At 43.4% G+C, this 25,327-nt stretch overlaps 1 protein-coding gene and 1 long non-coding RNA gene across 2 annotated transcripts in view; both read right to left on the reverse strand.

Moving 5' to 3' along the window:
- Window positions 1–23,105, reverse strand: part of RAB7A (RAB7A, member RAS oncogene family) — a 71,040-nt gene extending 47,935 nt beyond the window's left edge. Inside the window, exon 1 of the mRNA XM_047827616.1 lies at window positions 22,878–23,105. The gene's annotated coding sequence lies outside the window, so the exon portion shown is untranslated. The remainder of the gene's footprint in view (window positions 1–22,877) is intronic.
- An 895-nt stretch (window positions 23,106–24,000) lies between these two features.
- Window positions 24,001–25,327, reverse strand: part of LOC125149071 (uncharacterized) — a 105,017-nt gene continuing 103,690 nt past the window's right edge. The window contains exon 5 of the long non-coding RNA XR_007145802.1: window positions 24,001–24,734. This is a non-coding gene — a long non-coding RNA (uncharacterized LOC125149071). The remainder of the gene's footprint in view (window positions 24,735–25,327) is intronic.

Raw genomic sequence — 25,327 nt, forward strand, 5'->3', positions numbered from 1 at the left:
TTTTGTCTTTTCTCATTTTTCTTTTATTAGCATAGTCAGTAAGCATAACTACTGTTTTGTATCATTAGTGTTGTTAGTACAACTGGGTTAGGAGATCATCATGCAGCAGGGCCTCACGGCCATCTCTGTGAACATACTACCCATATCGACAATTATGAGCTCCTCCAGACCATTGGCCAGGGTAACTTTGCCAAAGTGAGGTTGGCCCAGCACATCTTGACCGGGACAGAGGCGGTGAAGGTCATTAAGAAGAGTGAGCAGAGCTCCTCCAGCCTGCAGGGACTTTGCTGTGAAGCACGCAGCATGGAGGCCTTGAATCATACCAATACTGTAAAGTTATTTGAGGTGAGTGACACTGAGGAAGCACTATTCCTTGTTTTAGAGTACATTAGTGGAGGAGACATGTTCGGTTATTTATTGAACCATGGCCACATGACAGAAAGAGGCCAGAGGCAAATTCCAGCAGCTACTATCCACTGTGCAGTACCGCCATCAGAATGGTACAATCCATAGGGACCTGAAGCCAGAGAACCTGCTTTGTGGCATGCAGCTAAATATAAAAATTTCAGACTTTGGCTTTAGCAATCAGTTCACCATTGGCCATAAGTGGAATACCTACTCTAACAGCCCCCCTTATGCTACCCCAGAACTCTTCCTGTGCCAAAAAGTACAACGATCCACCATGGTGGATGTGTGGAGCATAGGAGTCATTCTGGCACCATGGTCACCAGTGTCCCAGCCTTTTGTGGGAGAGGACTTCTGGCAGCTATGGAAGCAGATCCTGAGGGGGCAATACCACATTCCAATATTCTTATCTGTTTAATGTGAAAACCTCTTGAGAAAACTGATGGCCCTCCACCCCAGTGACAGTAGAACGTTAGAAGATATTATGAGGGAGGGCGCCTAGGTGGCGTCTGACTCTTGATTTTAACTCAGGTCATGATCTCATGGTTCATGGGATTGAGCAAGACTCCTCGCTGACAGCATGGGGCCTGCTTAGGACTTTCTCTCTAGCTCTCTCTGTCCCTCCTCTCCCCTGCCCACCCTCTCTCTTTCTCTCTCTCTCTACCTCTCCCTCTCAAAAATAAATAAACTTAAAAAGAAAAAAAAAAGATATTAATCTTACACAGAGCTGCCCCATGACAACAAGAACCGCCGGTGTGACCAAGGTGATGATGAACATGAGCTATGGGTGGGACCAGATCCAGGACCCATCAACAGGCTGGATGTATGACAGTGTGATGGCCACCAAAGTGATCCCAAGCTCAAGAAATCCAAGGTGGAGGGCCACCCCATCACAGTAAGGCCCTCCCCTTCTGCTGACTCCAACAGCTGCATTCTTTCCCCAACCCAGAAGGTTCAGCAGGTGGCTAACGATGAAGTGAAGAATACCTACAGCAAGCCTGCTATCCCCATCTGGTTCTCCAAGGCAGAGAATCAGTGGACCGAGGAGGACCAGGAGTCAGGATAAAAGGCCACAGGGCCTTCTCATCCCCTACCCAGGCTGGAGTTGAGGACCACCATCCCCAGCTCAGCCCCCTAGCATTGGTGGGCCTCCTCCTCCACCACCAGTAGCAGGGCGCCAGAGGGAACCAACTGTCCTCAAGGTGTGTCATTGAAAGAAAATCTGCTGCAAACCAGACAGCCTGATAGTATGACCCAAGCCTCTGCCTCTGGGGAAGGGGGGCAGGGGTGGGGGTGGGGGGGCAGGTCCTTCAAGTTTATTCTAAGACACTTCTGTTTAGGTTGCCCAGCAAGAATCAGAACAGCAAACAAAACAGAATGAAGCCAATTGAATTTCTCATGGTGGATGGCCAAGGCAGAAATCAAATCAAAGACCGTGGGGAGGTTGAGCTGTGCTCCCTGCATTTTAAATGTAGAGAAAGAATATGCTGAGCTCCAGGGAGCCTGGCAACACAGTACAGACCAACCAGAGACTGGACACAAAGAGCTGTGGGCAGGAGCAATGTAAGAAGTACATGCTGTGTGTGCAAGACGCTTGGGCAAGAGGAGTTGGTAAGTATTGATAAGGAAGTCTTTACCTCTGTCATATACTATTTGTTTTCTAAATGTCTATTTCTGGTTGTTGTTCATTTCTTCCTTTACTGATATTTTTGTATTTAGTTGAATTTTTAATGTAATTTTTACATACCATTTCAATTCCCTCTTCTTTCCTCTTGTGTATATTTATCATTTTCTTAGTAGTTACGTCAGGGATTACAATTAACATCTTAAACTTATAATAACCTAGTTTAAACAATATCGATTCGTTTCAATAGTATACACTTTGTTCTAATCTCTGTCCTTTCTCTATATTATCAAAGATTACATCTATATACACTGTGTGGCTGTTATGACAAATTTATAACTTTCATGTTATAAATGTAAGAAAAAAAGAGAACAAAAAGAGCAAGAATACTGGCTTTTAAATTTGCCTGCATAGTTATCCTTACCAGTGTTATTTCTCCTTATGGCTTTGAGTTAGCATCCAGTGTCTTTTCACTTCATCCTGAAGAACTCCCTCTAGCATCTCCTGTGGGGCAGGCGTACCAGTAAGGAATACCTTCAACTTTTGTTCATCATTTGGTAATATCTTAATTTCTCCTTCATTCTTAAAGGATAGCTCTGCCAGACAAAGAATTCTTAGTTGATAAGATTATTTTTTTTCTTCTTTCAGGACTTCAAAATATGCTATTTTTACTGTCTTCTGGCATCCATGATTTTTCATAAAAAATCAGCTGTTGGGAGCTCCTGGGTGGCTCAGTGGCTTAGACATCCAACTCTTGATCTCCGCTCTAGTCACGATCTCACACTTCATGAGATGCAACCCTTTGTTGGGCTCAACATTGATAGCACAGAGCCTGCTTGGGATTCTTTCCCTCCCTCTCTCTCTGCCCTTCCCCTGCCTCTCTCAAAATAAATAGGGAACATTAAAAAAAAATCTTGAAATAAAAAAAAAATCAGCTGCTAAAATCTTATTTAGAATCTCTTATATATAACAAGTTGATCCTCTTGCTTTCAAGTCCTTGTTGCTTTGAAAGTTCAAGTTACTACTCTACTATAAATGTGCCTTGGTATAAATCTCCTTTGAGTTTACCCTACTTGGAGTTCATTAAGCTTCTTAGATGTGTAGATTCATTAGATTTTGGAAGGTTTGGACCATTATATTTTCAAAAATGTTTTACCCCTCGTATATATTCCCCCTCTGGAGCTCCTAGGAAGTATATTTGGCATGCTTGATGGTGTCCCACAGGTCACTCAGGCTGTGTTACTTTTTGTAATTCTTTTTCCTGTTCCTCAGACTGAATAATTTTCATGGTTTTATCTTCGGCTTGCTGATCTTCTCTTCTGTCTGCTCAAATCTGCTCCTAAACCCTTCTAATAAATTTCATTTCAGTTACTGTACCTTTCTGCTCCAGAATTTTTTGCTTTTTATATATTTTTTCTTGATGTTCTCATTTTGTTCAGACATTGTATTCTCCATTTCCTTTAGTTCTTTGTCCATGGTTTCCGTTACCTCTTTGAGTATACTTAACACAGTTAATTTAACGTCTTTGACTTACAATTCCAATGTCTGAGCTTCCTCCAAGATAGTTTCTGTCCAATTCCTTTGTTTCCTGTGAATGGGACGCACTTTTCTGTTTATGTTTCAGATTTTTGTTGTTGTTGAGAAATGAACATTCTGAGTACTATAATGTGGTATCCTGGAAATCTCACTCTCTTGTTCATCAGGGATTGCTCATTGTTGCTTGCTGAAAGCTGGAACCATCCATTTGTAAGCACACCACTCACTTATGAAAGATCAGTAGCCTATCCCTGCGTGAAGCACATCTCCATCCAATCAGGTTCCAGAGTTTCAAAACAGTTGATTCTAACCACTCTCTCTAGGTCAATGGCTTTGACTGGTAGAGGGACTGACCTCCAAAGCTTCCCACTCTGTCATTTTGTGTGAGATCACTGTGGTCTGTAGCCTTACTTTTTTTAAAGTTTATTTTGAGAGTGAGCAAGCAGGGGAGGGGCAGGGCAGGGGGGAGAGAGAGGATCTCCAGCAGGCTCTGTCTGCACTGTCAGCACAGAGCCCAATGCGGGGCTCAAACTCACGACCTGTGAGATCATGACCTGAGCCAAAACCAAGAGCCAGATGCTTAACTGACTGAGCCACCCAGGTGTTCCTGTAGTCTTAATTTAAGTATCAGTGAACGAGTCCATCCAATTTTTAGTCCTTGACCAAACTCAATCAAGTCCTTGAATCACTGCTAATTCTCTCAGCAGAAAATGCCAGGTACATGCCTATTTTTTGAACAGAAGTATGATTTGTTTTCTAGTTTTGGTAAGGGATCAGAATGAGTCATTCCTTCCCTAAATGTAAGTTCTTCCTTAAATCTTTTGTGACCACAGAAGACCATCGCAGGAACAGATTTGACATGCGGCAGAAGACGAACATAATCTGTTTTTGGGACAGAGAGAGAGACAGAGCATGAACGGGGGAGGGGCAGAGAGAGAGGGAGACACAGAATCGGAAACAGGCTCCAGGCTCCGAGCCATCAGCCCAGAGCCTGATGCGGGGCTCGAACTCACGGACCGCGAGATCGTGACCTGGCTGAAGTCGGACGCTTTAACTGACTGCGCCACCCAGGCGCCCCAAGACGAACATAATCTAATAGCACAGACTCAAAATATCAAACTAGTGGCTCCTGGGTTTAAGTACTGTTCAAAATATTAGAAGTGAAATGTCGTATCAAGAGGTAGTTGACTGGGAACATGGCAGAGAATTCACTTCAGGAGTCATTATTTGGGAATGCAAGCTGGTGCAGCCACTCTGAAAACAGTATGGAGGTTCCTCAAAAAACGAAAAACAGAACTACCCTACGACCCAGCAAATGCACGACTAGGCATTTATCCACGGGATACAGGTGTGCTGTTTCGAAGGAACACATGCACCCCCATGTTTATAGCAGCACTATCAGCAATAGCCAAAGTATGGAAGGAGCCCAAATGTCCATCAACAGATGAATGGATAAAGAAGATGTGTATATACATACAATGGAGTATCACTCGGCAATCAAAAAGAATGAAATCTTGCTATTTGCAACTACGTGGATGGAACTGAAGGGTATTAATGCTAAGTGAAATTAGTCAGAGAAAGACAAAAAACATACGGCTTCACTCATATGAGGAGTTTAACAGGTAAAACAGATGAACATAAGGGAAGGGAAACAAAAATAATATAAAAACAGGTAGGGGAAAAAAACAGAAGAGACTCTTAAATATGGAGAACAAACAGAGGGTTACTGGGGGGGCGGGTTATGGGAGGGTAGAGGGGCTAAATGGGTAAGGGGCACTAAGGAATCTACTCCTGAAATCATTGTTGCACTATATGCTAACTAATTTGGATGTAAATTTTAAAAAATAAAAAACAAACTGTTGAGTGTGGGGGCACCTGGCTGCCACAGTTGGTAGAGGATCCAGCTCTTGATTTCAGGGTTGTGAGTGCAAGCCCCACACTGGGTGTAGAGATACTTAAAAATAAAACCGTAAAAAAATTAACAACAACAAAAAAAGAGTCATTATTCAACCGTCCAGGGCTCTGAAGAAGAGTTAACACTTCTCTGTGCTCAGCACACATTAGGAACTTGAATATTCCTTTGCCTTAATAGAAGCATCTTTCTGGATGCATACATAAGAAAGGATACAAAGAATGCTCCATACAGGTAAAGTACTTAGCTCTCACTCCAAAAACCTTCTCTCTTTAAAACATGCCTTTTTTGAAGTAAGAAATTTCTATCAGTAGGATAAGCTGAGAGTTACAATGGTTGGAAAATTAATGTCCTAACAGTCAGCGATTCCCATCAAACAAATTCTTCCTCCAAAAACAGCCAAACTACATCAACAGTTAACCAGTTAGAGGCTGTAACTATAAATGAGTTCACCATGAATAGGACATAATCACTGGTTAGGAGCAACAGGGGAAGTTGAGAACTTCCTTTCAGTATCACCAGAAATGGATACAGGTCAGGGCACCACACCATGCCAGCACTGCCTAGGCATCTTTGGTTAATCCTGTCTTTTCAGGAGCAGTTTAGCTCTGCTTCCTCTTTCACCAACTCGGCTATGCTTGCCCAAGCCGACCCCTATCTGCGTAAAGCCTGTCAAATAGGCATTCTTGCTTTTAGAGCCACAGTCACCATCTTAGACCAGGCTTATACGCATCATACCCATTCTATACAACTTGTAAATCCTTTCAACCAGAGTAATGTCCCTCATATTTTCTTGCCTTTTCCTTTCAAATACGTAAATATGGATAGATTATCATGACGAGATGTGGTTAATGTGAAAAAGAGAGGTACCAAAAATCTGTTGCCTTTACAGAACATCATAGTGCTTCCTGCCCACGCTCTTGAACGGTAACATACCTGAAAAACACAAAGCCTGCCGCACCTGGAACTACCTGAGCAGCGGTGCATACCACCTGGATTTCTTACTGTATTGCCCCAGTCTTGCCTCATTTTTAAGGCCTACCGTCCTGTCAAATCAATCACTGCCAAAAATCTAGACACCTACTTCCAGGTTTGGCCACATTAACACATTTGGAAGGTCATAAGTCCACTTCTCCCCTTTCCTTGATGCATCTCTCTCAGCCAAGAAAATACAAGTGGGGAAAAGAAATCTGCCCTTGCTTCAAAATGCATATTCAAAACACATAAATACACACAGGGACAGACTTACATGTATTATGAGTGAACATTCTAAAATGTAGTTAGATTTTTTCTGTGAGAGAGAGCACAAGCAAGCACATGTGCCCAAGCAGGGGAGCAGCAGAGGGAGAGAATCTTAAGCAGGCTCCATGCTGAGCGTGGAGCCTGACGTGGGGGCTCAATCCCACAACCATGAGATCACGACCCCGGCCTAAATCAAGAGTTGGACACTTAACCAACTGAGCCACCCAGGTGCCCCAGGTTTTCTTTAAGTATGGTACAGAACAAGATAGTGTTTCCATTTGTGTTTATTAGGCTGAATCCTATGAAAGTGTCATGTTTGGTCAAAACCAATCAACTTTATAGGGTTCACTATTGTCTCTAAGGTAGGAGGGACTGAGGTATGAAAATATTTGTTTTCAAGGTTTCCTTCTGTACAATTAGATTTATGAAGTGTATCATTACCTCCTCCTCACATCCAAAAACTCAACACCTGTCCAAAAGCCTCCTATCAAATCTTTTTCATACTACATCACCCCATTTTGTGGGTGGCTCCTCATGTGTCATGCAGTCAAAAAGAAAAATTACTCCAGGACAGGAACTAGCTTACTCCTTTGGCATTTCCCTAGCGTAGCCCTCGGCACGAAGCACCATTTGGATACTTGCATGCCTGAATAACTACACGTCCACTTCCCCTGTATCACCAGGGGTAGAACTTGTTCCCTACCAGAGCAGTAAGAAGGAGAAAAACCAACTCCCTTCTCAGATTCTGACATGGACTGTTTGATTTTGGCCTGTGAACAACCACAGGTGAAGTTATTCGTTAAATGTGTGTGTACACCATGTGTCTAGGGAGGGGGTACATTCCAAGGCTGGCCAACATGAGCTCCTTCCTCCTCACTCCCCTCTAACCTCCCACCCCCTTCCCAAACTCACAAGTGGAACCTTGCTACTGCCTCATGGCTCCAGTGGGCTAACAGAAATCTGGCCACAAGGTTCCAACCTTCACAGAGACACCACTCCTTTCTCTCCCCCAAGTAGATCGTGGGTGCTCTATAACTCCAGACGACTTTATGGGCTCAGAGAACCGCAAGCCATAGAAGGCTGCCATTTGCCAGAGTGGTGGCCAGTCGTATGTACACAGAATTTCATGTTGACGTCACGCAAAATGATTAGCTATAACTTTAGAAGATAATAAGCAAAGGGAAAAAAGGAAGAACTGGCAGACCCAGTGTAGTTTTTTCCTGTAGAAAGGCAATCATTTTTTACCAATTCAGACTAACATTCCTTTAACAACCCTGAAAATAAAGACTGGCCCAATGGTGTGATCTTCATCTGTGAAAATTAATTAACTCCCTCCTTATATATTAGAATTAATTAATAAAAGGAAAAAAACATTTTTAACTCTTGCCAAGTTTGGGACATTCCTATGGAATCTGCTATTACAACCCTCTACCAGGAGTGACAAACAAATCTATTTTGTCCAAGTTAGACAAGAAAAGTTAGTAAAAAATCCATCTAGAATATAGATTATAAGTAACTGTGTATGTTCGAATGCTGCAAGAAATGACCACAGAAGACAAAATATGAGGGGGCTTGGTCAGTTAAGCTTCTGACTTGGGCTCAGGTCATGATCTCAGTTTTTGAGTTCGAGCCCAGCCCTGCGCTGACGGCTCAAGAGCCTGGTGTCTGCTTCGAATTCTGTCTCCGTCTCTCTCCCCCACCTCCCCCTACTAGCACTCTGTCTCAGTCTCTCAAAAATAAATAAACCTTAAAAAAAAAAAAATGAAATACATAAAAGCTTCATGAACATAACTTAAAACCTAATACTTGCTTTCCAGTGTCCTTTTTCAATCCTTTACATACGGCATCTGGATACTAAGATTAAAAGATGTGGGGCACGCGTCAGGCTCTGGGCTGATGGCTCGGAGCCTGGAGACTGTTTCCGATTCTGTGTCTCCCTCTCTCTCTGCCCCTCCCCTGTTCATGCTCTGTCTCTCTCTGTCCCAAAAATAAATAAACGTTGAAAAAAAAAATTAAAAAAAAAAAAAAAAAAAAAAGATGTGGGGCACCTGGGTGGCTCAGTCGGTGAGTTCGAGCCCCGCGTCGGGCTCTGTGCTGACAGCTCAGAGCCTGGAGCCTGCTTCAGATTCTGTGTCTCCCTCTCTCTCTGACCCTCCCCCGTTCATGCTCTCTCTCTTTCTCTCTCTCTCTCAAAAATAAACACGCTAAAAAAAAAAAAAAAAAAAAAAAAGACTAAAAGATGTATACCACTGCCCCACCAAATCCAAGGTTCACTGGGGGTCAGAAACCAGCAGGTTTTCTACTATTCGTACAGCTACTGCCTTGCACAAGGGTTCGGACGTGGTGGCTGCTCAATGAAACCTACTGGCTACATGAGCCATTATACAGTATTTGTCCCAGATACATAGGGGAGAGAATTTCACTGCTTCCCTCTGTCAGAGGGCACCTTAGTAAAAGCTTCTTCTAAACTTGATGGATGAAACTGTCCTACAAATTGATTAAGGGACCAAGGGTAAAAAGAGTACCAATTTAATCAGAAGCAAACGTGTTTTGAGCCTAACTTCAACAGAGTTCTACGCAAGATGGAAAACTGCAAACTTATCAAAATGTATTATGGGGGCGCCTGGGTGGCGCAGTTGGTTAAGCGTCCGACTTCAGCCAGGTCACGATCTCGCGGTCCGTGAGTTCGAGCCCCGCGTCAGGCTCTGGGCTGATGGCTCAGAGCCTGGAGCCTGTTTCCGATTCTGTGTCTCCCTCTCTCTCTGCCCCTCCCCCGTTCATGCTCTGTCTTTCTCTGTCCCAAAAATAAATAAATGTTGAAAAAAAAAATTAAAAAAAAAAAGTATTATGAAGCAGAAGCAAATAAGACAGCAGTACTGTCCCAGAGACAAAGAATGGAAAAGTTAAAAAAAGACACATGTAGGTGGGTAATTAGTATGTGATAAAAAGATTTCTAGTCAGTGAGAAAAGGATGACAATATAATGAAATACTGAGACAACGATACATTTGGAAAGATTCTGATATCATATTGCATCATATATAAGAATTCCGGGGGCGCCTGGGTGGCTCAGTCGGTTAAGCGTCCGACTTTGGCTCAGGTCATGATCTCGCGGTTTGTGAGTTCGAGCCCGCCGTCGGGCTCTGTGCTGACAGCTCAGAGCCTGAAGCCTGCTTGGTTTCTGTGTCTCCCTCTCTCTCTGTCTCTCTGTCTCAGAAATAAATAAAACCTTAAAAAAAAAAATGAATTCCAATGTGCTAAATACTAGGGGAAAACATTGTTTTACTGCCCTCAGGATAGGTTGGGCCAACATATAATAATGTAAACCCTCCCCCACCCCCCACACACAAATCAACAGTTGACTACAGGAAAGTTTCTTTACTACAAAAACACACCATCAACCAAACCAAGCCATGAGAAACAAGGCTGGAACGTTTGCAACATGAAAAAGTGTCAATATTCTTGCTATAGATAAAAAGTTTAGGTTAAAACAAAAACCTGTCTCACTTGGGCTTTATACAAAACAGTCAAATCACAGAAGAAAAATAAATGGCTACTATTTTTTAAAAGTTTAATCTATCATCAATGAAATGGAAATGAGGTATCATTTAAATTTTTCCCACTGAACTGGCAACCATTAAGAAAACTGATGACTGACATAGGCAACTATATAAATAGCATTCTCAAGCTACAAATGTTAAGTACGCAAACTTCTTGGAGGCTGTATGGTAATATATACCAAATTTTAAGTATGAATAACAATTATAAGGAAATGATCAAATAAGTGGACAAAGATAAATATAGTCACCAAATTATCCAGGAGGGTGACAGAAACCTATTCGCTTGCTTCTGTAATTTAGAAACAAGTTCACTTCAGGAAAAATCTAACCACCTCTATACAGTGAGGTTATTCTCGCTCCTCATAAAGAAGTGAATGAGCAGGGCTCCATGTAGGTGACAGCTTTGAAATTGCTGAAAGGGTACTCAAAGTCATCTTGCCAGTTGGGATATTGCAAAAGCCACTGCAGTATGACCAAGAGCCAAAGAAAGCCAAAATATGAAAGGATCTTGAGGACAGCCAATCCGCTACTCTCATTTTTCAAAAATGGAAACAGAAGCTTAGGAACTCACTTGAGAGTCATCCTGTGGCCCTGCTTAAGGAAGTCTCTGCACCCTACAGCCTCTGGCCTACTGATTTCAAACATGAATTTCTTTTTTTTTTTCAGCCAGAGAACACAATAGAGTGTGCGTGTGTGTGTGTGTGTGTGTGTGTGTGTGTGTGTGTGTGTATAAAAAGCCACTTGGAGAATATATTTTTAGTTCTTTCTTTCAAATGATTAGCTTTGGGGGGGGGGATATAATTAGTCTAGGATCTACCCCGAAGCCCCTCTCCTAGAGTAGGTAAGATGCATATATGTGTGTGTGTCAGACACACACATGAAATACAAGTCACAGGGATTCAAGGAAAGCTAAGAATAGTACAGGCTAAAAATGAAGCTGGTGGTACCTGAGCCAGGCAGGATCCCAACAGATGTAACAGAAATGAAGGGACCTGGCAGGAACCAAGCTGAAAGCAGCAGGGAACAAAGTGTCCTAAGGAAAAGGTAAGTAAAACAACTCTCAATAAAGGGTCTGTATCAGAGAAAGCACAAAACCAGGAAGACCAGCTGCAGGCAGTTTGTGGAGGGAAATAACCAAGGGCACTGAAAAAACAAAGGGTTCTGCGGGCAGGGAAAGAATAGGACTTAGGAGTACTTTTAAGACTATGACTATCTGGTAGCACTTTAGGAGAAGGACTGGGGGAGAAGGGGAGTGAGAAATCAGTAAAAAGACATTTAGGGTATCTATAGGATTCCAACACTGAAAATATGGCAGGCAAGGGAATGCTCACACTTGGCTGTTTCTTTCACACCTACTTCATGCAAAGGGCATTTCAAGACACTTGAGTTGAGATGATCACATTGTTTATTTTTTTAATAAATTTTTTAAAAAATCAATTTTTTAGAGAGAAAGAAAGAGAGAACATGTGCGCAGGGGAGGGGCAGAGAGAATCCCAAGCAGGCTCCCTGCTGTGACCTGAGCAGAAGTCAGATGCTTAACTGACTGAGCCACCCAAGCGCCCCTATTATACACCATTTAAAGGAGTAGATTTCTTAGGATAGAAAGGTGATTTGTGAGTGAGGCAATCTGTTATCCTTTTGGCATTTAAATTACCAGTTGACTGGGGCAAGAATCTATGAGGCAGTCTTTCCCCCAACACCTATTATCTATTACAGCAAGCCACGATACAACTAGTACTATTTCCTAAATATTTCCAACTCTGTGCTTTCCAAGCCCACGGCAGAATCCCACTTCTTGGTCTCTGGTGTGGTGTGACTCATTCTGGCCAGTGAGTTGTAAGCAGAAGTGACGTGTCCCTCTGGGCTGGAACATTTAACTTCAGGAGCAAGACCTTCCAATAGTCCTTTTTCACTTTGCCAAGATGCCCAGCAATATTCCATATTGTCGCTGCTCCTTCAGGTGGAGTAGGAATGAGGCAGAGCCCCTGGAAAACTCATGATGCACATGCTGCACAAGCAGAAAATAAACCTGTGTTGCTTTCAACCATTTTGAGGTTATTTATTGCTGCAGAATAACCTAGCCTATTCAGTCTCATTCCGCTGGAAAATTCACTACCTGGAAATTTACATATCAAAAGAGAACAAAGCATCCTTCCTTTTACAAACCCTTAAACAAAACTAAATAAAATTTACATAAGCTCTTCTTCTATATGTTATTTTTCTCACAACTATTAGGGTTAAAGAAACATTTGACTACTTGGAATATGAAGTGCCAGTTCTAATCCCACTACCTGGGGACTCCATGGTACTGAGCGCATCCTTTCAGGCCATTTCCGTGTCTGCAAAGAGATGGTAATAACTCACATGCTGCTTAGATTGAACTTTGAAGTGAAGCTTAAACAAGGTAACAGTTGAGCTCTGTAAGAGAATAATTATATATACACACTTTGTTCCACGTATCACTCATGAAGAGGGGGAAAAACTAAGGCAAGTTTTACAAAGAAGCAAGTTTCTTGAACAGTATGGTACTGGCACAAGAACACACACTCAGATCAATGGAACAGAATAGAGAACCCAGAAATGGACCCACAAAGGTATGGCCAACTAATCTTTGACAAAGCAGGAAAGACTATCCACTGGAAGCAAGACAGTCTCTTCAGCAAGTGGTGCTGGGAAAACTGGACAGCAACATGCGGAAAAATGAATTTGGACCACTTTCTTACACAATATACAAAAATAAACTCAAAATGGATGAAAGACTTCAGTATAAAACAGGAAGCCATCAAAATCCTCAAGGAGAAAGCAGGCAAAAACCTCTTTGATCTTGGCCTCAGCAACTTCTTACTCAACTGGTCCTCAGAGGCAAGGGAAACAAAAGCAAACATGAACTACTGGGACCTCATCAAAATAAAAAGCTTCTGCACAGCGAAGGAAACAATCAGCAAAACTAAAAGGCAACCTACAGAATGGGGGAAGATATTTGCAAACAACATATCAGATAAAGGGTCAGTATCCAAAATCTAAAAGAACTTATCCAACTCAACACTCCAAAAACAAATAATCCAGTGAAGAAATGGGTAAAACACAGGAATAGACACTTCTCCAAAGAAGACATCCAGATGGCCAACCGGCACATGAAAAAATGCTCAACATCACTCATCATCAGGGAAGTACAAATCAAAACCACAATGAGAGACCACCTCACCCCTGTCAGAATGGCTAACATGAACAACTCAGGCAACAACAATGTTGGCAAGGATGCGGAGAAAGAGGATCCCTTTTGCACTGCTGGTGGGAATGCAAACGGTGCAGCCATTCCAGAAAACAGTATGGAGGTTCCTCAAAAAATTAAAAACAGAACTACCCTACAACCTGGCAATTGCACCATTAGGTATTTATCTAAGGGATATAGGTGTGCTCTTCCAAAGGGGCACATGCACCCCAATGTCTATAGCAGCACTATCAACAATAGCCAAAGTATGGAAAGAGCCCAAATGTCCATCCACGGATGAATGGATAAAGAAAATGAGTATTACTTGGCAATCAAAAAGAATGAAATCTTACCATTTGCAACTACATGGATGGAACTAGAGAATATTATGCTAAGCAAAATTAGAGAAAGACAAATATATGACTTCACTCATATGAGGACTTTAAGAGACAAAACAGATGAACATAAGGGAAAGGAAGAAAAAATAATATAAAAAAGGGAGGGGGACAAAACACAAGAGACTCTTAAATATGGAGAACGAACAGAGGGTTACTGGAGGGGTTGTGGGAAGGGGGATGGGCTAAACGGGTAAGGGCCATTAAGGAATCTACTCCCGAAATCATTGTGGCACTATATGCTAACTAACTTGGATGTAAATTAAAAAAATAAATTGGGGCGCCTGGGTGGCTCAGTAGGTTGAGCGTCTGACTTCAGCTCAGGTCATGATCTCATGGCTCACATCAGGCTCTGTGCTGACAGCCCAGAGTCTAGAGCCTGCTTCAGATTCTGTGTCTCCCTTTCTCTCAAAAATGAATATTAAAAATTTTTTAAATAAAATTAAAATTAAAATTAAAAAAGCAAGTTTCTTGAAAAGCAATTCTTGTTAAGAGGACTTGGCAACCCAGCCCAATAGATTCTCCACTATGTTGTGCTCACTGCTCTCGAGCTTTCTAAAGGCAGGTACCAAACCAAGAGCAGAGGCTTTAGTCAGAGACCCGGATGGTACTGCCCTTTTTTTTTTTTCTTTTTTGATAAAACAGACTGGAAAGCAGCTAGCTAGTAAAATAGACAGTTACACAGAACCATTTCAATAACTCAAAGCTTTTATAGCAACCCTTGCTTATCTCAGGCATTTACCAGTAAAATAGATTGCTCATAAATTGCTCAAAGGAGCCCATAGTGGGCTGGCTGGCTAATGAGGAAAACCAAACTAACTGCTCCTTCTCCATTCCATCCCTCCAAACCAACTCCTTTTAACCTGTGTTAAATGCACTTCTAAGGAAGCACCTCTTTGAAGGTTTAAACACATTTGTATTTGACTCCTAGCCCCACTAATCTCTCAATGTGTGTTTCTTTAGGTAAATTATAACATCAAAGTCATTCCTTACCCATACCTGGGGTACCACCTGCCTTACTCAATAGGGTTGTGACGTTCAAGTGAGAGGATTATGCCCTATCCTAGCATTATCTATTGAAGTATCACTTTGTTAAACATAAACCCTTCAAGAAGGCACTAGAGTGCCTCCCCTCCCCCACTCCATCTGGCCCCCGTACATATACTCATTCCCAAATTGGACATAATGCAGTCATCCCATCTGCCTTAGCATTTCCTTACCTCCATTCATTTGCTTATGCCAGTCTCTCCAATTACAATGGGTTTCCCAAGTCTCCCTTCCATACCACAACTCTACCCAGCACCCACCTAACCCAGCCATTTGAACACCTCTAGCATTTTCTTTAAGCTATTTTTATGACTCTCATTTGCCTTGTTTTACAATTATTCCTAAACCTCCAGTGATCTTCATTTTATACTCCCCACAGCTGTCAGCAGTGTTTTCTTACAGCAGACAATAAAAATCTGTCAAATGAACACAAAACACAGTTCAGCATTCAGGAAAGCTCTACATATTAATCACTGGCCCAGAAGCATAACTTACATGCTACAAATAGTAATTTACTGTGCAAAGTTAGAACTGGAAAAAATTTTTTAAGTTTACTGAATATTTCAAGATCCATCCTAGAATAATTTATCTCTGCCCTCAAGGAGTTTAGAGTGGGGGTGGGGGGAAGCAAAGTCATGTAATATCATTCCAACCAAACTAAGGTCTACAGTGGATGTACAAAGCTCAAGATCACTTAGCCAGAAAGCTGTTGGTCAAACACCAATATGTAAATGGTCAGTCAGAACATGTAAACAGACCTATTTCTAGCATGTGTATGATGGAATCCAGTATTTTAAGGACTCAAGTGTCAAAGCAAAGAAGAATTTGAATGAAAGCACAGATGATCCTTTGGGGCCCATTCCCCCAGCAGGAATGGATCCAGATCATAAATGCAAAACACTGCTGGTGGGAGTGTAAGCTGGTACAACAATTGGATAATTGACAGTATCTATACCAAAGTGTAACAGATACTGTTATGGGCTGAACTGTAATCAGCCCCAAATTCATATGTGGAAGTCCTAAGCCCCAATACCTCAAAATATGACTATCTTCAGAGACAGGAACTTTAAAGATGTGATTAAGATTAAATGAGGTCATGAGAGTGAGCTCTAATCAATATGACTGATGTCCTTATGAGAAGAGACTAGGACACAGGCACGTGAGGACACAGGACAGCCATCTACAAGCTAAGAGAAGTCTCCAAACAAATCAACCCCGCCAACACAACACAGCATCTTGAGCTTCTAGCTTCGAGAATTATGGCGAAACTTTTTTCTTTTTGTTAAGCCACTCAGTCTGCGGTATTTATTACAGCAGCCTTAGCAAAAGAATACATGTATATTTTAAGCCTAAAATTAAGCCTTTCCACTCCTGGGTATTAACCTAATAGAAATACAAACACATATTAGTCAGAAAAACATTCTGACCACACAAGAACATTCATACAACATTATTTGTAACAGCCAAAAGTTATAAGCTACCCAAATGCACATCAATAAATTAATAAATACATCTGGTATACCACACAATGGAACACTTCTGAGCAATAAAAATGGAGTTGAGAACTGCACTCAATACAAAATCTCACAAACAAGAATGGATCAAAGAAACCAGACACAGAAGAGTACATAGCATATAACTCCATTTATATAAAGTCCAATTCGGGCAAAATCACACTACAGTGCTAAAAATCAGCAGACTCATTACCCAGGGACGAGGGGATGATAATGACTTGAAGGAGGCACAAGGGGGCTTCTAAATTTACAAAAATCCTCCAAGTTGGGGCACCTGAGTCTCTCAGTCGGTTAAGCATCCAACTTCAGCTAAAGTCATGATTTTGTGGTTCGTGAGTTTGATCCCCGCGTCGGGCTCTTTGCTAAGCGCTCAGAGCCTGGAGCCTGCTTCAGATTCTGTGTCTCCCTCTCTCTCTCTCTCTCTCTCTCTCTCTCTGTCCCTCCCCCACTTGTGTTCTCTCTCAAAAATAAACATTAAAAAAAAAAACCCCAAAAAGTATTTATATAAGTGTCTCCAAGTTCACTTGTGTACTTTTCTATAAGTATGTTCTGCTTCAACTTCAAAGTTTAGCAGCATATAAAAATGACAAATTACTTAAAAATCAGGGCAACATTTTACTTATCCAGCGTCACCATGCCAAATAACTTTATTCTGGAACTGAATCCATCAGGTTCTTCACCTGTTGCCATTAAACATCTGAAAACCACAGCTAGCCTCATGGTCCCCAGCTTCCCATCACAGTGTTTATTAGGAGAAGTCCCATAGGTCAAAGGATTCAAGTGTCCAGTCCCAGTCATAGTTAAATTCTCACACCATATTTTAGTCTATTTCATAAAAGAAAGGTATTAAAGGATGCATTCATAGGAAGAAAACCAGTTAACTCTGCGGTCTTCCTCTGGATAGTGAATGGTGGTTTTTTCCTTTTTACTTCTGTATTTCCCTAGTGTGTGTGTGTGTGTGTGTGTGTGTGTGTGTGTGTGTGTGTGTGTGTTTCCTTTAAAAGAACGGGTTCATTTAATAACGAGCAAAAGAGAAACATCATTTTATTAAGTTATTTATTTTTTTAAATTTTTTAAACGTTTTATTTATATTATTTTTGAGACAGAGAGAGACAGAGCATGAACAGGGGAGGGTCAGCGAGAGGGAGACACAGAATCTGAAACAGGCTCCAGGCTCTGAGCTGTCAGCACAGAGCCCGACGCGGGGCTCGAACTCACCGACTGCGAGATCATGACCTGAGCCGAACTCGGCCGCCCAACCGACTGAGCCACCCAGGCACCCTGAAGTTTTTTAAATGCTTTATTTATTTGTTTGTTCTTGAGAGAGAGTGCGTGGCAAATGAGGGAGAGAGGCAGAAGGACAGAGAGAGAGGCAGAGAATCCAAAGCAGGCTCCAGGCTCCAAGCTATCAATACAGAGCTTGACGCAAGGCTCGAACTCAGGAACCGTGAGATCATGTCACAAGTGACTGAGCCGAAGTCACTTAACTGACTGAGCCACCCAGGTGTCCCGAGTAACGTCATTTTAAACAAAAGGTTGTTGGGGGGGGTGTCTGGCTGGCTCAGTTGGAAGATCATACAACTCTTGAGATTGGAGTTGTGAGTTTGAGCCCCATGTTGGGTGTAGAGATTACTTAAAAAAATAAACGGTAAAATAAACAGTAGTGGAAGAAAAACCTTTTTTTAATGTTTATTATTATTTATTTATTTTGAGACAGAGCACATGCAGGAGCAGGCAAGGGAGGGGCAGAGAGAGAGAGAGAGAGAGAGAGAGAGAGAAACAAAGAGAATCACAAGCAGGCTCTGCGCTATCAGCACAAAACCTGATGCAGGGCTTGATCTTGACCTGAGAGGAAGTCCAGAGTTGGACTGCCCCACACAAGAGCTCCAGACAAATACATTTTTAAAAGGAGTCAAATGCCGAGGGCTTTAAGGCAATCATGTATAATCAAAAAGGGAGGGTGGTGTATCAGAAAGAGCACTGAGCTATGTGTTTCAGCAGACCTAGATTAGCATTGTCTAGGAGCTGGGCCACCTGAGCACCAGCAGTAGCTCTCTCAGACACAAAAACAGAAAAGGCTATCCTCTCAGCGTACAGAGATGTTCTAAGCACCAAATGAAACCTTATGTAAAAGGTAGGCAATACACAAACACTAAAGAGCATCTATTTAAAGACAAGTATCACGTAGTAACGTTTCTACAAAACGTTAGTACTCTCTAACAACCATCAGCTGGCACAGGTCACAGGATTTCAGAGGGGCTCTTACCCTGTGGGCTGCCCAGATGACCCAGAGTTATCTCTGGGGTCCCCAGATCTCTAAGTGCACAGTGCACAGAGCACTGTTGGTAGACTGACTACCATATGTAAGAGGCACTACTTTTCATAAAGTCTGTGCTGTTACGACTGGGTTTTTTTTCGGCTCTGTCATGTATTCTCAAATTAACTCGAACTAAGAGTTTATCCATCTGAAATAGACTTTTAATTAAAATTGCATACAAACATTGGAAACCAACGATGTTAACTATTTACCTCCCAACGCAATTTTTAAAGGATTCCGGAACTGGGCTGGGTGACTCCAGGAAAGCCAGTAGCAAGCATAGCTGTCGTTACTTGAAGAGTCAGGGAGAACAGAGACGCTCCTTCACTGGGTCTGGCAGCAGTCACACAAGCAAGCTCATTTGAGAGCCAAGTGAGGTTACAGGATTCCTAAACTGCCCAGGTCCCCAGACCTCCCTAAATACGCTTCAGATTTACTCTGCCCCTAAAGCAAACAGTCGGAGGCAACCAGGAAATGGACAACAAAATCAGTCAGACTGATCTCCACGGCAGCGATGACATCACCAGACAGCCCAGGAGAGGCTAGAGGTCCCCCGCATTAAGTACTGCATCTTCAGGCAAATGAACGAGGCCAACACTGTATGTCACCACTGGAACCAACTCCCAAGCTTTCTTCCTCCCCCACAGAGATATTCTGCAAGTAGCTATTCTTAAATTTGTTTTTGAAATCACAGCCTGAGTACTAAAATTGAAACTAGTCAGAGGCACTGCTACAAGGCCTGTTCTGATTTCACCCACGACACATCACTTTTACCTTTGATTCACAAATCACACTGACCACAATCACCATGAAAAAGTTTTAAAACATAAATACAAACTATTTTTCTGTGTTTATGAAAAGTCAGAAAATAGAGGGAAGATGAGAGAGCAAATACTGAAGAGATCAACACATTGAAAATGTTTCTGCAGCAAACTGCAGAGGTACAACCCTACGGAGCTATTAGATAGCATTAACAGATAAATGTTTGATAACACATAGGAATGGATGACTGAGAATACAATGGCAACCTTACATGGGAGATAAGAGTCAGCAGAAAGCCAGTAGCCGCGGGGGGGGGGGGGGGGGGGGGAGTGCTAATTTCTAGAGCTTCAGTCTCCTTCAGAGGATGACATCAGTGCCAAGGGAACCACTATTTAGCCTTACTCAAAAGGATTCCACCTCCTTACTTCCCTGGAAAACCTTGCTTATAACTCCTAGTCCAATATCTTGTCAAATCCTCAGCCATATTTGTTGAATTATATAGATACAGAATTAGGACATTTTATCACAGGCATAATGAGAACTATTTATGTCAAATCTCAGAAAGGAACAGTGTATAAGACTATCACATGTGTGTGGTCTGAATTTGCTACACCTTTGCACCGAAAGGCTAATACCAAATATAAGGGCAGAGATGTTATTTGTGTAATTCTCTTTGGAGATTTATTAAAAGCTAATCAAATAACCAAAACCATTTTGCTTCACTCAGTGGTGGGGTCAGGAATCGGATGCAAAGCCATACTGTACTATAAAGCAGTGCTTTTTGATGATGGGGTTGGGGGCTTAGGCCTGGTTGGCCCCCCAAAACATAACAAAACAAGCAAATGCCCCAAGTGATTGCTAAGAATCACCTGGAGAGATATACTAACAAAACTATTTTTAGAATGCCTTCTCCTACATTCCACCCTTCTGTTTGTTTACTCAAGCAGTTCTACCACAAAGGCAAAACTCACATCTCCTTTGAAAGGGAAGACAGAACAGTTGCAAAAGAAGGGACGGCAGAGGGTTTTGTTTAGTATAATACAGACACTGTAACTGGTAAGCACTATATCAAACTTTCTTCATCAGCTAAAGAAAAAAAATCCAGCATGCCAAATGTGCCTTTGCTCAAAGAGCACAGCAACAGCTAACGTTTGCAGTGTCAAATGGCAGTGACATGAACTCCCTCCAGTGAACAACAACAACAAAATGCCACTAGAGCAAAAGTAGAAACAAGCTTAGTGTTGAAGGTTACTCTTCAAAAAGCATGATCAATTTGAAACTGTAATATTATCTTCTGTACTTTAAGAGCAAACCATACAAATGCCACTGCAATTAACAAAGCCTTCGAGTTGGCCGGAACACCAGACTGCCTACTATGAACTCACTTGGGAAAAGGTGAGAAACCACTCTTTCCAAAAGCCTCAGGTTCTACCACCAAGCCATTCCACAACAGAACGCCTGGCCACAATCACACACCATTTTTAAACTCCTTTAGGACAGGAACCACACCTACCTCTCTGAGTCAATAACCAGTAATGCCTAATACATGCTAGATACTCAAAACATCCGAATGAATGAAAAAGTGCTCATCACTACTCCCTTCTAAACACAGACATTATTTAAGACTTACCACTTAAGTACTACGCACTTACCACCCGCTTAAATATATCAGTTCAGGTATAAAAGTTAAAAAAAAAAAAAAAAGAAATTAGAATACAACAGGGTCGTGAGGACTAAGCTTCAGCTTGGACAGTATCTTCAGAAGCACTCACAACTCACCTTCCAGTTCTTAGACTCAAATCTGAGCAAACTCTCCCAAGTCTGAAGACAAACACACTAATAGGAGACTCTATTAATCCGTGGATGAGAAGTCATGCGGCTAATCAGCTGCTTAAGTCACAAGGAAGAGACAAGAGCCTGTTCTTTTGGAATCCAAAGAGAGGATACAGTATTTTCAACAGGAAAGAACCAACTGGCTAGATACCCACACACTAAGGTTTGAAGAAAGGCTGTCCACACGGCAGGATTGCCAGACTTAACTTGTTCGACCAAAGACTTAAGTAACAAAATTCTTCAGACCTCAATCGAGCACTCTGCTGGAACCGTAGAGCTTCTACTTTACGAGCACTGCGCTACAAACAAGCCGTGTTAAAAGTCACAACCGCACAGAGAACAGCTTACGGTTTATGAGGGAGCACTAAGGCAGCTACCAGAACAGGCTTTCAAACGCATCACTAAAAACAAAGGAGGCAGAGAGAGGCAGATACACCAGACGGTGAAAGATGGATCACAAACTCCAGCAGCACGGGAAAGCAGTACAACCCAGGGGCTGATCAGAGTACTCCGGAGTCTGACCGCCCCGGGTCGAATCTCCCTCCAGAAGTTATTTACGGTGACCTTGGACAAACAAGTTAACCTCTCCTTTCTCTGACAATAATGGTTACTTCAGAGGGCCGTTCCGAGAATTAAACATAATGATCTGTGCAAAGTTCTTGCCCATCTGCCAAAAATACAACACACGCTCAAATGCTTGCTATTATTCTTCTCGATTTTCCACTTTTAAGAACCACTAGGCACCAAGGTTCAATTTAATGCGGCAGAAGGTCCCCCGACGCGGTGGAATCCCAACACAGCCCGACAGCCAAACACCATCTTTCCCCCCCAGTAAGTTTGAAAACTTCTCTCAGGATTTACAACATACTTAGGACAAAAAGCTCCCTGTCTCCCAGAGCCAGAGGCGTCTCACATGTATACAAGTGCTCGGGGAGAGCCCAGTGCACGTGATCTGACTCACTGCCTTGACTCAGTTGCTGTCAGGGAACCTCTCTCATTAGCAGGGTCGGGCTGTTCAACTGAACAGACAGACAGGAACGTGGCTCAGCCTTGGGCGCCTGTTAACAAGGCCCGCGCGGTCGGCGGGTCCCGGGCCAGCGTCCCCCGGACAAGTCAGCGGGCGGGGTCGGCTCCGACACACTCCGGCTAGCTACTCCCAGAGCCCCAGCCCAACAGCGCGTCCCGCCGCGGCGCAGGGCCCCCAGTGTCCAGAGGCCACGCGAATCAGGAGACCCTCCCGGGTCTCGGGTCTTGACGCCACCAATAAACAAGGCGTCCGGGACAGCCGGCCCGGGGTCCGCAACCCGGCCAGAGGTCACACCCGGCGACCTCTGACCTCCCCCCCCGGCCGGGCGCGGTCCGGGCCTGCGCTTGGGCCCTGGGCGACGCGGAGTTTCCCCGCGAGGCCTGCGCCGGGTCCAGAGCCTGCCCAAGACACGGACGACGCGAGGCCCAGGCGACCGAGGAGCTGAGGAGGGGGATGGGACCAGGCCACCGGCCGGGCTGGGCCCAATGCTTACCGCGGCCGCTCCGCTGGGGGCTCCGGGCCGGGCGCGTAGCTAGGGCTCCCACCGAGGAGGAGATGCAAGGGAGGACAGAGGCAGAGAAGTCCAAGTTCCGGTTCCAGAGGACTCCTCGGCACTCCCCAAGCTTTCAACGCCGCCGCTGCCGCCGCCTCAGGCTTTATGGCCAAGACTCCGGCTCCGCTCCCACTTCCGCCACCGCCGCCGCCCCGAGCGGAAGTACCTGTCACGAGACGCTCGACGCCAAGAGTGCGGGGGAGGAGCCCCGCCTCAATCTTCCGTCACGTTCCGGCCGCCTCTGGGCTGAACCTTGATCATGTGGCACAAACATGTCTGCCCCTTAGTGGTTGTCGCCATCTTTGAGGCTCGTACAATGAGCAGGACGGCGCCATGTTGAACCCGCAAACGGATGTCTCAGCCGTTCCTTGTTACCCTGGAATAATGAATGCCAGGGAAGAGAGGACGTGAATAAACTGGCTCTTCCATTAGTGTCCTTCTGCAGAAGGCCCTGATCACAACTAAAGAGTCCTACTGTGTGCCCTGAGTTCTTCAGGATTCACAAAGCATGCTATAGGAACAGGCTTTCTTAGGGAGAAATCTGAGTGTTAAGACACAAGAGAGTGGTTTTTTGACAAACTCACAATGGGTTGAGGAAGGGCACCCGTATATATTGAGTATCTCCCGTGACCCTGTACTATATACCTTTGGATCATCTCCATTTTAACCACTTTAGGGAAAGATTATGTTCACCATTTTGCAAATAGGCAACAGAGACCCACTACAGGTCACTCGGCATGGCTCCACGCAGTAATTGGTAGAGTGGGATGTGAATCAAGGGATGTCTGATGTCAATGTGCATAATCGAGTAGACGGCAAATGACTGCACCAATTGTGTTACAGAGTGATAAAGACATGGAGGTAAATTAGACACTACCAGAACATTTTTTTTCTGGCAGAAGAAAGGGTCCAAGAAAACGGAAAAACAGTGTAATCCAACTAACATGAGGTCACTTCTTAGTGAGTCACAGACATGCCAGGTGGAGCTGTCACACAAAGTAAACTTTATTTGCAGCAAATAAGGAGATTGCTGAGGAATAACTTCCGAAGCCATGACTTCCTGAGCGAGGGTGAATAGGTTCCTTTTACTTATAGGGTTAGGATGAATATTTAGATGGAAGCCTTGTCATCCTATGTAGAGGGGGGCAAAAGGAAGCGCAGGCACCTTAAGGAAACATGCCTATACATACATCGTATGTTATGTATATGAGGCGTATGCTCCTCCTTGGGCAGAGATTTTACTACTATAATGAGGTAATTGTAACTGTCAGTCACTCCACGGATCTCTCCATGGTCCATCTGCACAGGCATGAGTGGGGGGTTAAGTTCAAACTGGTCTGGGTGGTCTAGGCAGTTGTTATTGCTTGAGAGGTATTTCTGTTTCCATCTGGGATGTTATGTCCCTCAGGTCTTTTGCCTGAGTTAAGAGATAAGCTGGAAAGAAGAGCTTAAGGAAAAAGGTGAGAGAAAGGTCAGTGAGTACAATAAACAGGTAGGCAGTAAAGGTCAGGCTTTGGGGCCTAGCTGGTGACAACAGCTCAAGACTCTCTGAGCTTAGGAGGGTGGGACACCCTACCAAGCACCTGCCCCATCTGAGCACATTAAGATCAACTCAGAACTCAGATCAACATCTTCGACAACATGCTCTTCTCATAGTCCTTTCCTGTCTTGGTTCATGAAAGCTTCATTCTTTCAGTTGCTCGGTCCAAAAAATGTTGGAATCATTCTTGTCTGCTGTAGTGGACTGAATAGTCACCGGCCAAGGTAAGCCTATACCGTGGAACCTGTGGATGTGACCTGATTTGGAAAAAGGGTATTTGCAGATGTAATTAAAGATCTTGAGATGAAAGCATCCTGGATTATCCAGGTGGGTCCTACATCCAATGACAAGTGTCCTTAGAAGATACACACGGGGTACAAACACACAGAGAAAAGAAGTCCATATGAAGATGGGGTCAGAGTAAGTAGCCACAAGCCAACGAATGCTGACAGCCACCAGAAGCTGAAAGAGACAAAAAAGGTGGAGGGGTAGGGTGGGGGGTGGAGGCTTTGATTTTGAATTTTCTATTTGAGATGTATTTGAGAGAATATATTTCTGTTGTTTTAAGCCACCAAGCTGGTGGTTATTTGTTTACAGCAGTCCTGGAAAATGAATTAAACTCCCCTCTCTCTTGTACCCCTCATTCACAGCCTTCAAAAGATATTCAGAGCATGAGCACTTACTATCTCTGCCATTACCACCTGTTCTGAACCTCCATCACTTCTCCCCTGGATTGCAGTAAAAAATCGTGCTTTCCTGCTGCCACCTCACTCCTTGTCAATTCTTAACACAGCAGCCAGAGTAATTCTATAAAAATGTCAAACCATGTCATTCTCCTGGTCAAACTCTT

This window comes from Prionailurus viverrinus, chromosome A2, assembly GCF_022837055.1.
Source record: "Prionailurus viverrinus isolate Anna chromosome A2, UM_Priviv_1.0, whole genome shotgun sequence".
Lineage (NCBI taxonomy): Eukaryota > Metazoa > Chordata > Mammalia > Carnivora > Felidae > Prionailurus > Prionailurus viverrinus.